Source organism: Pleurodeles waltl, chromosome 2_1 (genome assembly GCF_031143425.1).
Source record: "Pleurodeles waltl isolate 20211129_DDA chromosome 2_1, aPleWal1.hap1.20221129, whole genome shotgun sequence".
NCBI lineage: Eukaryota > Metazoa > Chordata > Amphibia > Caudata > Salamandridae > Pleurodeles > Pleurodeles waltl.
The window spans coordinates 525,276,678-525,290,335 of record NC_090438.1 but is presented as its reverse complement, the minus strand read 5'-3'; positions in this window follow the sequence as shown (position 1 = coordinate 525,290,335).

Here is a 13,658-nt window from a genome sequence, read left to right as displayed (position 1 = left end):
TGCCAAGGATAGGGTGAGTGGATGCCTTTCTCCACTGGTTCATGAGGGGGCTTTGTGCCCAGAGTGCTTCATCCTGCCAAAGACTGGGTGAGTGAATGCCTTTCTCCACTGGTTCCGGAGGGGGCTTTGTGCCTAGAGTGCTTCATCCTGCCAAGGATAGGGTGAGTGGATGCCTTTCTCCACTGGTTCTGGAGGGGGCTTTGTGTTCAGTGATGCTGCACCTGGGGTGTGGCAATTGACTTTGTCTCACCTGGGTGTCTTACCCACGCAATGTACCTGGAACAGGTAGCATGATACTCCATGGAGGCAGAGCCACGCGCCATCCTGCAGTGACTTAGGCTGCCAATTGCTGGTTCGTGCAGTGCTGTAGGTGGTGTCTCAAATGGCATGTCCAGGGTCCAGGATGTCAACTGCAGACTCTGATGGCTGCACCCTGGGGATAGGGCTGACGTCTGACAGAGTGGCATCGGCTGTGCACGTGATGGTGCTGATGGTGGTGCAGGTGACAGTGTCTGCTGAGGAGATGCTGCCAGTGCTGGCCGTGGTGCAAGTGACTGTTGTGGTGGATGGAGACACCATACTGTCTCCGGCAGCCTCGGATGGCTGATCCTCGGGGAGGATGCTGCAGACTGACGTTGTGGCAGCGGCGGTGCAGGTGGCAGTGCAGGTGGCGGTGCAGGTGGCGGTCGGAGCGGCGGTGGTGACTGAGGTGCATGTGGCTGCTATCCCTGATGATATGGTGGTCACCAGCGCCTCACCAAGAGACATCGTGCCCAGAGGTGACGTGCCCTTTGGCTTGTGGCCCTTCCTCATCTTGACAGTCGCTGCAGGGACCCTGGCACTGTCCACTCGGTGTTTGGGCGAGGTCTTGCTGGGTGGGAGGTGTGACTGTCCCGTACTGGAAGCCGGCACTTTTTTGACCTGTGCAGGTGGTGGAATAGGGAGGTCCTTCTTTTCTGTCAGTGGCACACTGGCAGCTCCGAAGGGTGCCCCCTTAGACCGTACTGGACTAGCAGGGACCAAAGCAGATGCAGATTTGGTGGCTGAGGTGCTGGGCTGGGATCTAGACATCTTGGCCTAGGGGAAGGATGGGGGAGGTGTAGGGAAGATGTTAATATTAGCTACGAAACTTTTTTAGACACACTGGGATGGGAAGATGGAGGGGGTGTGGGAGTGGAGGAAGAGGTAGTGGTTGTAGGAGGTGTACGTCTGCTGAGTTTGGGTCAAGGTGCATGGTTTGGAGACTGTTGTGAGGTGGATGGCTGTTGAGTGGGTGTGTGCCTGTGTTTGTGTACTTTGGGAAGAGGGCTTACAGACACACTAGGAGAGGACACAGAGGACGTGTGAATGGTAGTGGGGGTGGTGGTTGCATGTGAGCGGTGTGTAGTGATGGGCGTGCTGGTGATGGAGGCAATGGAAGGGGACACAGTGGAGGAAGTGGATGTTGGTATGTGTGCATGGGTATGGTGCTTGTGTGAGTACCTGTGGGGTGTGTGGTGCTTATGTTGTCCTGAGCCACTTTTGTGTGTTGATGTGTGTGCATGCTGGTCTGATGGTGTGCTTGGTATAGGCTGAAGTAGAGGGGATTGGTTGTGGGTAGTGGAAGTTGGAGGGGGGAGGCTGGACACAGGGACAATGGCTACCATCAGTGCTGAGGCCAGAGCCTAAAATGCTCTCTGTTGGGCCACCACTCCAGAATGAATGCCCTCCAGGTATGCATTTGTTTGCTGCAAATGCCTCTCGACACCCTGGATGGCATTCAGAATGGTTGACTGCCCAACAGTGAGGGATCTCAGGAGGTTAATAGCCTCCTCACGGCCTGAGGTGCCTGGGGTGAAGGAGATGCCCACCCCCTGGGTGAGAGGGCACCGGAAACACGCTGAGGGGCTCCTGGGAGGGTGGTGCTGGTGGGGGGTGGCGGCTTTACCTGTTGTTGGGGTGGGCACAGAGGTGTCCGCCACCGCCAGGGAGCTTCCATCGAAGGAGGAGTTACTGTTGCTGGTATCCCCGTCGTGGAGCTCCGCTCGCCCTCTGTCCCACTGGTGCCTTCACCCTCCGTGGATTCACCCTCCAGTGCCATGTGGAATGCAGCTCCCTACGTCGCCGGTGCCTCTGCTCCTCCACCAGATTATGCTAATGCACACAAGGACAGGGTGACAAAACAAGAAGGGGGAGAAGACAGAAGACACACATGGTCAATGCCAGCAACACCACTACTGTTGGCAGACACAACACACAGGGAGCAGCCCTAGGCAGTAGGTCATGCACTAGCAGTTAGTAGGAAATTCACCAGGCCATGGGGGACAATGCCTAATACCATTTGCTGCACACCTGGAACCCACAGGAGCCTGCCCAGTTGTAGATGGCCACTAAAAATATTGGGGTAGGAGTGCCTCAGAGCCTGCCCAACAAGGGACCTACCCTGCCAAGTTCGCCCTGGCCTAGGTGAACCCACAGCCCACATCCCCCACCCAGACACTTCGTAAAGCGTGCAGAGTCAGCTTAATGACACTGTACTCACCCCCTTGTGGCTGCTGTGATGGCCTCGAGCACCCATCCAACTCCGGAAATGCCACCGCCAGGATCTGGAACATCAGGGGGGTCATGGTGCGACGGGCACCCCTTCCTCGTTGGGAGGCCAGCCCCAGCTGGGCCTCTGCTGTCTTCTTGCTCTAGCGGCGCAGATCCTCCCATCTCTTGAGGCAGTGGGTGCTCCGTCTATGATTGACCCCCTGGGTCCACACTTCCTTAACGATGGCACGCCAAGTACCCTTTTTCTGGTGTGCGCTGACCTAGAGGAAAGGTACAGGAGGAAAGGACATTACTCACCCATCGGGACCATCAGACTCATTGCCCACCTGTTCCCACCCATGCCCTGACGCACATACACTCACCATCTTCACATGCAGCCCTCAGCCCCCCCACATGTATCTTCCATCCACACCACTCCAAACAGGCTTTGCCCATGCATCATGCTCACAGTGTACTCACCTGTTTGTCTGGAGGACCGTAGAGTAATGTGTACTGGGGGAGGACCCCATCCACCAGTTTGTCCAACTCCTCCGCGGTGAAGACAGGGGCAATTTCCCCAGACATTCGAGCCATTGTCGCTTCAGGTCACAGCAGCACTTGCAGTGTAGGTCCTCTCCTGTTGAAGGTCAGGTATCAAGTGAGTGAACAGATATAAAATGGCGGTCACGTCCGTGGCGGTGCGTACCATCACCACCAGCGTACATCGTCATTGGCTCCTGGAACCCATAGGGCCCAATGATAACCAATGGTGAACTGCGCAGCGGTCTTCGACCGCCTACCGCAACGCTGCACAATGCCAGTGCAGTTACCTAATTTCTCCTTGTCCCTCCTCACAAGACAGGCAGCTGCCATTTCAGGGGGGCACATGGCATGGCACCTAACTGCGTCACAGCACAGTTTGGCAGGTATACGAACAAACTACACCACACACGGATTTACTCACATTGCTGCAAACACACTTGTGCAACCTATGTGGTACATGACCCTCTGCTCACCATTCTCCTCCATAGACCACATCCACTGGGGCCGATGATGAGATGGTGTCATCCTCCGGTGTACAGACCCCTGGTGGTCCTGTCGACAATGGAAGACAGACACATCATTATCACCTACAGACTTGATCGAGCCACAAACCAAGACCTGTGTGCCCAATTGAAGCCATACCTGATGTCAGCTATCTGCCATCCCACAGGAATCCCCCCTCTAGTGCAGGTCCTGTCAGTGTTCCATTTCCTGGCAAGTAGCTCCTTTCAAACAACAGTGGCAATGGCATCAGGGATGTCTCAGCCAATGTTTTCTAACGTGTTGAGCAGAGTGTTGTCTGCCCTGCTGAAACACATGTGCAGCTATATCGTAGTGGAGGATTTGCCCACAGTGAAAGCTGACTTTTATGCCATGGGACATATCCCCAACATCATTGGTGCCATTGATGGCACACATGGGGCATTTGTCCCCCGCAGAAATGAACAAGTGTACAGAAAAAGAAAAAGCTACCATTCAATGAATGTGCAGATGGTGTGTTTGGCGGACCAGTACATCTCCCTTGTGAATGCCAAGTATCTTGGTTCTGTGCATGACTTCTACATTTTGAGGAATAGCAGTATCCCTTATGTGATGGGCCAACTCCAGAGGCACCGGGTGCGGCTAATAGGTGAGCCCAAGGTCCCAACACAGTATGAGTAGGTGTCTGAGTATGGGGTAGTCCCTAAGGGTTAGTGTGTGTCTAACCGTTATCCCTCGACATTTGCAGGTGACTCTGGTTACCCCAACCTCTCATGGCTACTGACCCCAGTGAGGAATCCCAGGACAAGGGTAGAGGACCGCTATCATGAAGCACATGGGCAAACTAGGCGTATTATTGAGAGGACCTTCGGCCTCCTGAAGGCCAGATTCCGGTGCCTCCATGTAACAGGTGGCTCCCTATACTACTCACCGAAAAAGGTGTGCCAGATATTCGTGACATGCTGCATGTTGCCCAACCCTGCATTGGGATGCCAGGTACCTTTTCTGAAGGAGGATGGGTCTGATAAGGGTCTTGTGGCAGCGGTGGAGCCCATGGACAGTGAGTAAGAGGAGGCAGAGGAAGAAGATATTGACAACCGAATGAACATCATCATGCAGTACTTCCAGTGACACACAGGTAAGAGACTGTAACTGCTCCTCGCATTTCTGAATACTGTAGGACATTGTATAAGTCTGCCTCTTAACCTCTCTCTATGGACACTTACAGTTCACTCTGGATTTCAATGTTTCAGATCTGGTTACCTCATGCTGCCTTCTGCTATATGTACTGCTGCCCCAACAACTGTCATACATTGGTATGAGCAAATTAAAATTTACATTGATATTTGTTGGTGATGTTGTAATAATACATTTGTGCAAGATCAGACTGATTCCAGATTGGTTTGTGATTCAAGGGTTTTTATTTAGGGGCTAATGTGTATAGGGGTATGTGGAAGGGGCTGGGGTGATAGTGGCGGAAGGTCCATAGTAGAGTCCAGTCTCTTGGTATCACAGGTGCATTGTCCAATGGGGCATAGGAAGGAGAGTAATGGCAGTTCAAGGTGGACAGGGTGACATAGTGGGACAGAAGGGAGACAATTAGGAGGGTCCTATTTCCTGGCGAGGGTCTAGGCAATGTTCTTTGTCTTCTGCCTGGATCGCAGGGACCGTTTGCGGGGTGCTTCTCCTTCTGCAAGGGGTGGGGTGCTGATGGGCTGTTGTTCCTGTGGCAGGGCCTCCTGTCCACTAGTGCTGGCGGAGGTGGAGGGCTGTTCCTCGATTTGGCTAGTGTCAGGGGCCCTTTGTTGTGCTACTGCCTCCCTCATGGTCTTGCCTATGTCAGTCCCTCCTGCAGCCGCTGGGTCTCCTGAAACTTGACCAGTACCGTGCCCATGGTCTCCTGGGAATGGTGGTATGCTCCCATGATGTTTGATAGTGCCTTGTGGGGGGTCGGTTGCCTGGGCCTCTCCTCCCTCTGTCGCACAGCAGTCCTCCCAGCTTCCCTGTTGTCCTGTGACTCCGTCCCCTGAACCGTGTGCCCACTGCCACTGACCCCAGGTCCCTGATCGTCCTGGGTTAGTGGGTTTGCCTGGGGTCATGTAGTGGTGGACACACTGCTGAATGATGTGTTCTGGGGACAGTGGTATGGGCCAGCTGGGTGGGTGCTGTGCTGGTGTTTCCTGTGGGGGGAGGTTCTGTGGTGGCTTCGGACTGTGGCAGGGGACCTGACTGTCCAGAGGTGCCTGATTGGCCAGGCTGGTCATCTTGATCCTGGCGTGCAGAGATGCTGTCGTCACTGTGGGCCTCTTCTGTGGGGGGACTGGATATGGCTGGCACCTCCTGTCTGGTGACATTGGTTAGGGGTCCTGTTGGGGTGTAAATGCATTGTTATTTTATCTGTGTGTGCCATCTTGTGCAATGGGTGTGTTTCCCTCTATTACTGTGCTTGCACTATCGCCTTGGCCCTTGTGTGAGTGGTGATTGTGTGCCCTGGGTGAGTCTCTCTATTGGACATGCTTTGGTGATGGGTGTCCATGCATGTGTGTGATGGGTGTCCATGCATTGTTGTTGCATGCAGGGCTTGGTTGTGGGAGTGGTGGGGCATGATGGGGTGTGTGGGAGATGGTGGAGTCATGGGAGTGACGGTGAGGTTAAGGGTGGGAGTATTTGATGGCATGCAGGTAGGGAGGGGGAATATAATGGTAAAGATTTGACTTACAAGAGTCCAGTCCTCCTGCTACTCCTGTGATGCCCTCTGGATGCATTATTGCCAAGACATGCTCCTCCCATGTTGTTAGTTGTGGGGGAGGAGGTGGGGGTCCACTGCCAGTCCTCTGTATGGCTACCTGGTGTCTGGATACCACAGAATGCACCTTCCCCCATAGGTCGTTCCACCTCTTTCTGATGTCATCCCTTGTTCTTGGACGCTGTCCCACTGTGTTGACCCAGTCGACAATTCTCTGCCATAGCTCCATCTTCCTTGCTATGGATGTCTGCTGCACCTATGATCATAATAGCTGTGGCTCTACCTGGATGATTTCCTCCACCATGACCCTGAGCTCCTCCTCAGAAAACCTGAGGTGTCTTTGAGGTGCCATAATGTGGTATGAGTGATGTGTGAGTTGATGGTTGATGTGATGTGTGGGGTGATGTGTTGGGGTGTGTGGTGTGATATGTGTGGATAGTGTATGAGTTATGGTGTTGTGTTCCTCTGGATGCTGGTGTGGCCTTTGCTTTTCTGTCTCTCTGCTTCTTCAAAAAGTTTCGGTGTAAGGGGTTGTGGGTAATGTGGGTGGGTGTTTTATAGTGGTGTGAGTGTGTGGGTGTGGTGTGTGTATGTATGCCAGGTGTGTGTAATTTGAATTGTCCAATGTGGTTGTGTTTTGTAAGTGGGTGTGTATCTCCAATGGATTACTGCAGTTGAATGACCACTGCGTTGATTTGTGCGTCGTGATACTGTGGGCGTATTTCTGTTGGCGTGGGTTTTGGTATCGCCAGTTTATCACTGACCTTTGGTGTGGCGGACTTGTGTGGGTGTCTGTATAGTGGCGGAATTCTCAGTGTGAGTCACAATACCCATTGCGGATTTCCGCCGCAGACACGGTATCATGGCGGCTGTCTGCACGGCGGTCACCGGGATTTACTGTCAGGGTTGTAATGAGGGCCTGAATGTTTGTGACTCGTACTACTGTGTCCAGTCCTTCAATGAATACCTGCATTACTGGCACCAGATTGGGTTCAGAGATTCTAAAGGCAATACCATTAAACACAGACTTCTGTGGGGGGAAGTAGCAGATCTGAAGAAAACGCTACCAAATGTCCATGTTGTACATACACTTGGACACCAGCACGTTGGGATACATGTTGTTGGAAATACACTGGCTGATGAAGCCACCAAGTCAGAAGTAGCTACGGACCCTGTTAATACACTCAGGCCCGTATTTATACTTTTTGACGCTAAACTGCGCTAACGCAGTTTAGCGTCAAAAAGTTTAGCGCCGGCTAACGCCATTCTGAAGCGCCATACGGGCGCCGTATTTATTGAATGGCGTTAGCCGGCGCTAGCAGACCGGCGCTGCCTGGTGTGCGTGGAAAAAAACCACGTACACCAGGCAGCGCCGGCGTTGGGGAAAATGGCGTTAGGGTGTCTTAAAAATGGTGCAAGTCAGGTTGACGCAAAAAAATCGCCTCCACCCGATTTGCGCCATTTTTAACGACGCCCAGACGCCATTTACATGACTCCTGTCTTAGTAAAGACAGGAGTCATGCCCCCTTGCCCAATGGACTTATGTCCCCTGGGCATGGTCATTGGGCATTGAGGCATGTAGGGGGGCACAAATCAGGCCCCCCTATGCCAAAAAAATATATAAAAAAAAAAAAAAATTATACTTACCTGAACTTACCTGAATGTCCCTGGGATGGGTCCCTCCATCCTTGGGTGTCCTCCTGGGGTGGGCAAGGGTGGCAGGGGGGGTCACTGGGGGAATGGGAGGGCCGGCGCTAAACTTTTTGACGCTAAACTGCGTTAGCGCAGTTTAGCGTCAAAAAGTATAAATACGGGCCTTTGAGCCCACAGGTCCCTTAACGCCTGCCCTGACCCAGGTGTTAAAAAGAGGCGCAAATGCGGGGTTTTTTGCCCCGCCTACTCCCGGGCGTGATTTTTGCCCGGGAGTATAAATACGACGCATTTGTGTCGCAGTCATTTTTTTGGACGGGAACGCCTACCTTGCATCTCATTAACGCAAGGAAGGCGTTCACGCCAAAAAATTATGCTCTTTCCTCATACTTTGGCGCTAGACGCGTCTAACGCCAAAGTATAAATATGGCGTTGGTTTTGCGCCGAATTTGCGTAAAAAAAAACGACGATAATTCGGCGCAAACGGAGTATAAATATGCCCCTAACTCGCTTAGGTGCAAAATCGGACGAGGACATATGGGCTGCCATGAAAGCTACGGCTGTAGGTACGCCCTATCCAAAAGCATTTCCTGCTAAATATTCCTACCAAATAGGAGGCTGCCTAAACGCTGATGTTAAGATACCAGGCATAGGGGTTCAAGATATTCCCAATAAAGATATAGGACCAGAGTTGATTAAAGAAGCACATTAGGGGGTAGCATCTGCCCATGCTGGTGTGGCGGCTACAATATCATTGTTACAAGCTCATTATTGGTGGCCAGGCTTATCCTTTGTTGTGACTTCTGCCAACATTTTAAAGTTTCCACTGCTAAGCGCCCACCGCATACACCCCTCCTAATTTCCAGCAAACCTTTACAATTTGTGTACTTAGAACTTTGTGGTCCCCTAACACCGGACAGTACATACAAATACATCTTAGTCATTGTTGACTCTTGCTCCAGATTTCTATGGGTGTGGCCGCCATGCTTGGCTGACGCTCGGACTGTTATTAAAGATGTGGTAGTCTTTGTCGGTACATATGCAGTTGGGGCTTTCCACTCGTACCAGGACCCTGCTTTGGCCTCAAGGGCATTCAGGGATGCCATGGCTTCATTGGGGGTCCAACTCCAGTACTCGTCTCCATTTCTTCCCGAGGGAAATAGTGTTGTGGAGCAATTAAACCGTGATTTAAAGCAGTCTTTAACAGCCAGAGTCTTAGGTACGGGTAGTAGTTGGCTTAATCACCTGTATGGAGTCCAGAGAGTACTTAACAATCTGCCTAGAAGGTCCCTGGGGGTCGTACTTCATATGAGTGCCTGTTCGGAACTTGAATGTATGTTCAAGATCTTGATGGTCCTGGCGTGGAGGCGGCAGAAACACCCTTTGTCAAAAATGAACGTGTCACTGTCTTACAAGAATTGCTACAGTTCTTGTTTAAAACACATTCCTGTAGGCAGATATGAAAGGCTGGGAGATAGTTACATCCATGAGGTGTGTGAGTTACCCTTCTCGTTCAGTGGCATGAAAGAGGTCTTTCTTAGCAGTAATGAATGCAAGACTCCTGTCAGCCGTTCGATTATTTGTAACCAGCTATCCTTGCATGGGGCATGTAACGTTTCTGCAGCAAACTTGGCTTGTTATCTGAAGGTAGTTCCAGTCCCCTTTATTAGATCTACATTCCAGGTGCTTTCAAATGGCAGCTATGTTCTCCTCAATGGTGAAGACTGTTGTGGGATGCGAGCCGGAATAGTTTATGTTGTTTCTGTCTCTAAGATTGTTACATGCTGCGGGAACATACTTTTTCCTCCCACTAGATTAAAAGTGGTAGCTGACATTTGGCCCCATATTGCTACTTCTAAAGTGAATTTTGACAAGTTGAGCAGACTTAAGGCTTTACTGTTTCAAAAACATGTGGCTCTCACATCTGCACGCAAGACCTATGCACTTCAGGTGGCAAGGTCGTTAGCAGAGATACAGTCCTTTTTAAGTACTAACTTTCCGAGACTGGAATTGCAAATTTCTTTAAGGTTGTTGGTTCTGGTTTCGTTCACACTTCTCCTCCATATTCGGTTTAATACCATCAGCCATTCTCCAGTATTTTTGTGGAGATTTCCAATAACTTTGGCTATAATAGTTGCGATTTTGCTGTTGCCACTTTTTAAGCGCAATGGCTGCCCAACCGCAACAAGGAGAGAATAAAACGCTCCCACCAGCGCAGCTGTGTTGTGAAGGCATGATGCAATACTTTGAAGCAACACTCCTGGAGGAATTGGAGTGTGACTGGTCTTTGTCATTCAGACCAGTTTAGCATTGTGTGCAGCCCGTGTTTCGGTGCCTCTGGTGCTTGTTTGAACATGCACTGGAAGTTTGTCTTTCTACGTAGCACTTGCTTTCATTGAACACTGATCTGTTGATGTTCTCGCTGAGGGTTCATTACCTGACATGCGCGTTGAGGGTGCGCTTGCAACGGGAAGGTGCTTATGAGTTGCCCTTCCTGGAGGATGCGGCTCTGAACTCATTACTGGGCACACCACAGAACGCTGCTGCGTTGGCTGAGGCTCAGACTGTGGAACATGACTGCTCCTTGGTCCTTCTCGGCGCTGCCTTTCCAACTTTAATACCTACCGAAGTGGAAGATTTCCTGTCCTCCATTGTCCCGGATTCAATTGCCAATTTTAAAAATGACTTTGACTCTTGAAATGTGGCCTTTTTTTCACCACATGTTAACATTTTAAACTGTCCTTTTATATGCTCATGTGTCCCTTTAACTTGTCATTATTGAAATTTTTTACACATATATCTTAGGTTGAGTTTTAGTGGAGGGTGTTGTGTAGCCATTTTCGTTATCGCTCCATGCACGTTATTTTAGCATACTAGGCCTGCTGCTGAGCACTTTAACCTAGATATCTTTTAGCAGCTTTGTTTATTAGTCTTACAATAGCCACTTTTGCAGTCTTGTTTTACTTCTCTCTATCTAGCTGTTTTTGCCTAGGCCAGCACTACGTTCTCAAACAAGACATTCTTGCTCACTCTGGTCTTTGTTCAAGGCTGTGGTAAGATAGGTTGCCGGTGAACGTGGTAAAGGTTTCGTCTCTGGTATTCATAGAAATACATACATCCATGCATAGGGACATTTTCTCAGAACATCAGCTGTTTTATCATATAACACTTTCCTGTCCCTTACACATTAGAGGGAGATTCCAGCCAGAGAACCACAACTGTATGCTAATTGCTGAATGCTTCACTACAGCTGCTTATGCAGACTTCAGGCCTTTGCTCAGGTATGGGGGATGATGTCTTCCCAGGGGAACCTGAAAGGTAGAATTAGAGCTTAACAAGCTGTGCTCTATTAGAACCCTAGGTTGGAATTAGTCTATTGACACTAGTGACAATATGGTGGTGTTATTTATATGCTTTACTCTCCTTGTCACAATTTTAATCTTGTCATGCTGTATCATCCTGGTTATTTGCTATCTAAGATGAAGTTGCTTCATTAAAACTTTATTGAAACATATACTGCCTCTGTTTGTCATTGTGTATGAGACTAATGTAACTGAGAGAAACGGATGAGACCTGAGTGACCACGGTTTCCCTGAGAAATCAATTATGTCATGCGCTCTACTGCCAATCATCCTTGCCCTTGGGTAGGGATGAGGCACTACTAGTTAGCCAGAGCAAAAACCCGGATTAGGGCGACAGGTATCACCTGTAGTGGGTTAGACTCAGTCTCCCACACCGCAGGCAGTTCTACCGCTCAAAATCCAGTAGTCTCATTAGAATAATGAGAGCCTACGCGACAGAGTCATCCAGGAATAGGCATTAATTAAGTCCCAATTTAGTCGTGCTTCGTGTGTTGTCCAAGCTGCATGCCATAATAGAAGGGGGCAATTGAAATACAATCCTCAATAAATTACCTAGCTCCTTCTGAAAAATATAGCTTGCACCATTAGGCGGGATAGTGTTATGCCATTAAGTATGTTTGACCACTGACTTTGTGTTTCACCACTGTGCATATTAGTTGTTCAATGTTTACCAGTAGCACATTACATTCTGTATTCAGTTTAGCTGCCTATTGGCTTTTTTTTTTTTTTTTTTTTTTTAAGTTTCAAAAGTTTTATTAAGAATATATAAGGCGATACATACAGCATATAAACAAACTGTTTAGCTTTCAAAACATTGTTTTTGTTCTTTTACCACAATTATTTCCATTGTGAGCATATATGCATGTACTGTCAGGTAAGTAAAAATTCCCAGTTGCATAATTGAGTTTTGTACCCTTATTTTGAAGAAAAGTGGAGAACAGGTGGGGGGGGTGGTAAAGGGAGGGGGAGCGAGGATAGGGTTGTGTGGGAGGGGTTGATCTTGGTATAGGGGAGAGACGAAATAGTCATATGAAATGGGGAGGGGGAGAGAAGGGGAAGAAAGAGGAAGAAGGAGGAAGGGTAATCGCGGGGGAATATAGAATGAAGAGACTCGAGGTAGGCAGGGGGTCTTTGTATCCTGAGACTAGCTTGTTCAGGCCTAAGAGTAGATCGTTCTGTACTGCTCCGTCTGTAGCAAGTTATTATCTAGGGGTAGATAGTATGTATGTTAGATATGGTAAGGTCGGTTAGAGAGTGTCTACGTCTTATATGAGTTGATTTCTCACTCCTTGTTTGTGTTAGGAAGCGACTTGTATTACTATGTTGGGTAGTTCAGGGTCTCGTGCATATGACAAAATTAGAGGCCTGTGGATTGATAGAGAGAGAGAAAAAAGAGAGAAAGGGGAGAGGATAGCGTAGCTAGGGAGAGAGAGAGGGGACAGTAGGAGATTAAGGGGGTCATTCTGACCCCGGCGGTAGGGCCATGCAGACACTAAAATACGCGACGGGTGCCACTGCACCCGTCGCACCACTGCAACTCCGCCGGCTCCATTCGGAGCCGGCATCCTCGTTGCAGGGGCATTTCCGCTGGGCCGGCGGGCGCTCTTTTGGAGAGCGCCCGCTGGCCCAGCGGAAATGTAAGAATGGCCGCTGCGGTCTTTTGACCGCGGTGCGGTCATTTGTCGGCGGGACTTTGGCGGGCGGCCGAGGAGAATCAGGCCCTAAATGTGTTTCCGGAGTCTAGGATTCTCAGAGGGTGATTGGTAATTGATATTCCCTAATCATTGATCATTGAACATTGATCATCCGTTGGTCATCCACCAGCCGCTTCATGGTCTCTTCAAGAATGGGCGCCAGACCTCCTCAAATTGTTCTGCTTGGTCCTGTAGGTTATAAATCACTCGTTCATGGGTAGCCGTTTGATACATGGCCGTCATCCATTCTATGGGTGTGGGGGCAATGCTAGATCTCCAGTGCCGGAGTATGCATATTTTGGCCGTGGCAAGCGCCGTGTGGATTAATCGTTTATGTGCCCGCGATAGGGAGGGATACGGACGAATGTCATGTAGAATGATAAATGCTGGTGGGGTCGGTTTTGGTATCTGTATGAAGTCCGATAAGGCGAGGCGTACCGCGTCCCATAGTGACTGTACCGTTGGACAGTGGCATAAAATATGAAGTTGGTCACAATATGGCTCTGTGCATCTCCAACAGTTCGCGTGAGGTATCAGCCCTGCCCTGAAGAGTTTAACGGGGGTCCAGTACCACCTCTGAAGGATTTTAAATAGGCAAAATTTCAGGCGTGCTTCACGTACACCCCTGTCGAGGGCTTCTAGTATGTCTGGCCATTCTTCGTCCGTGTAGGT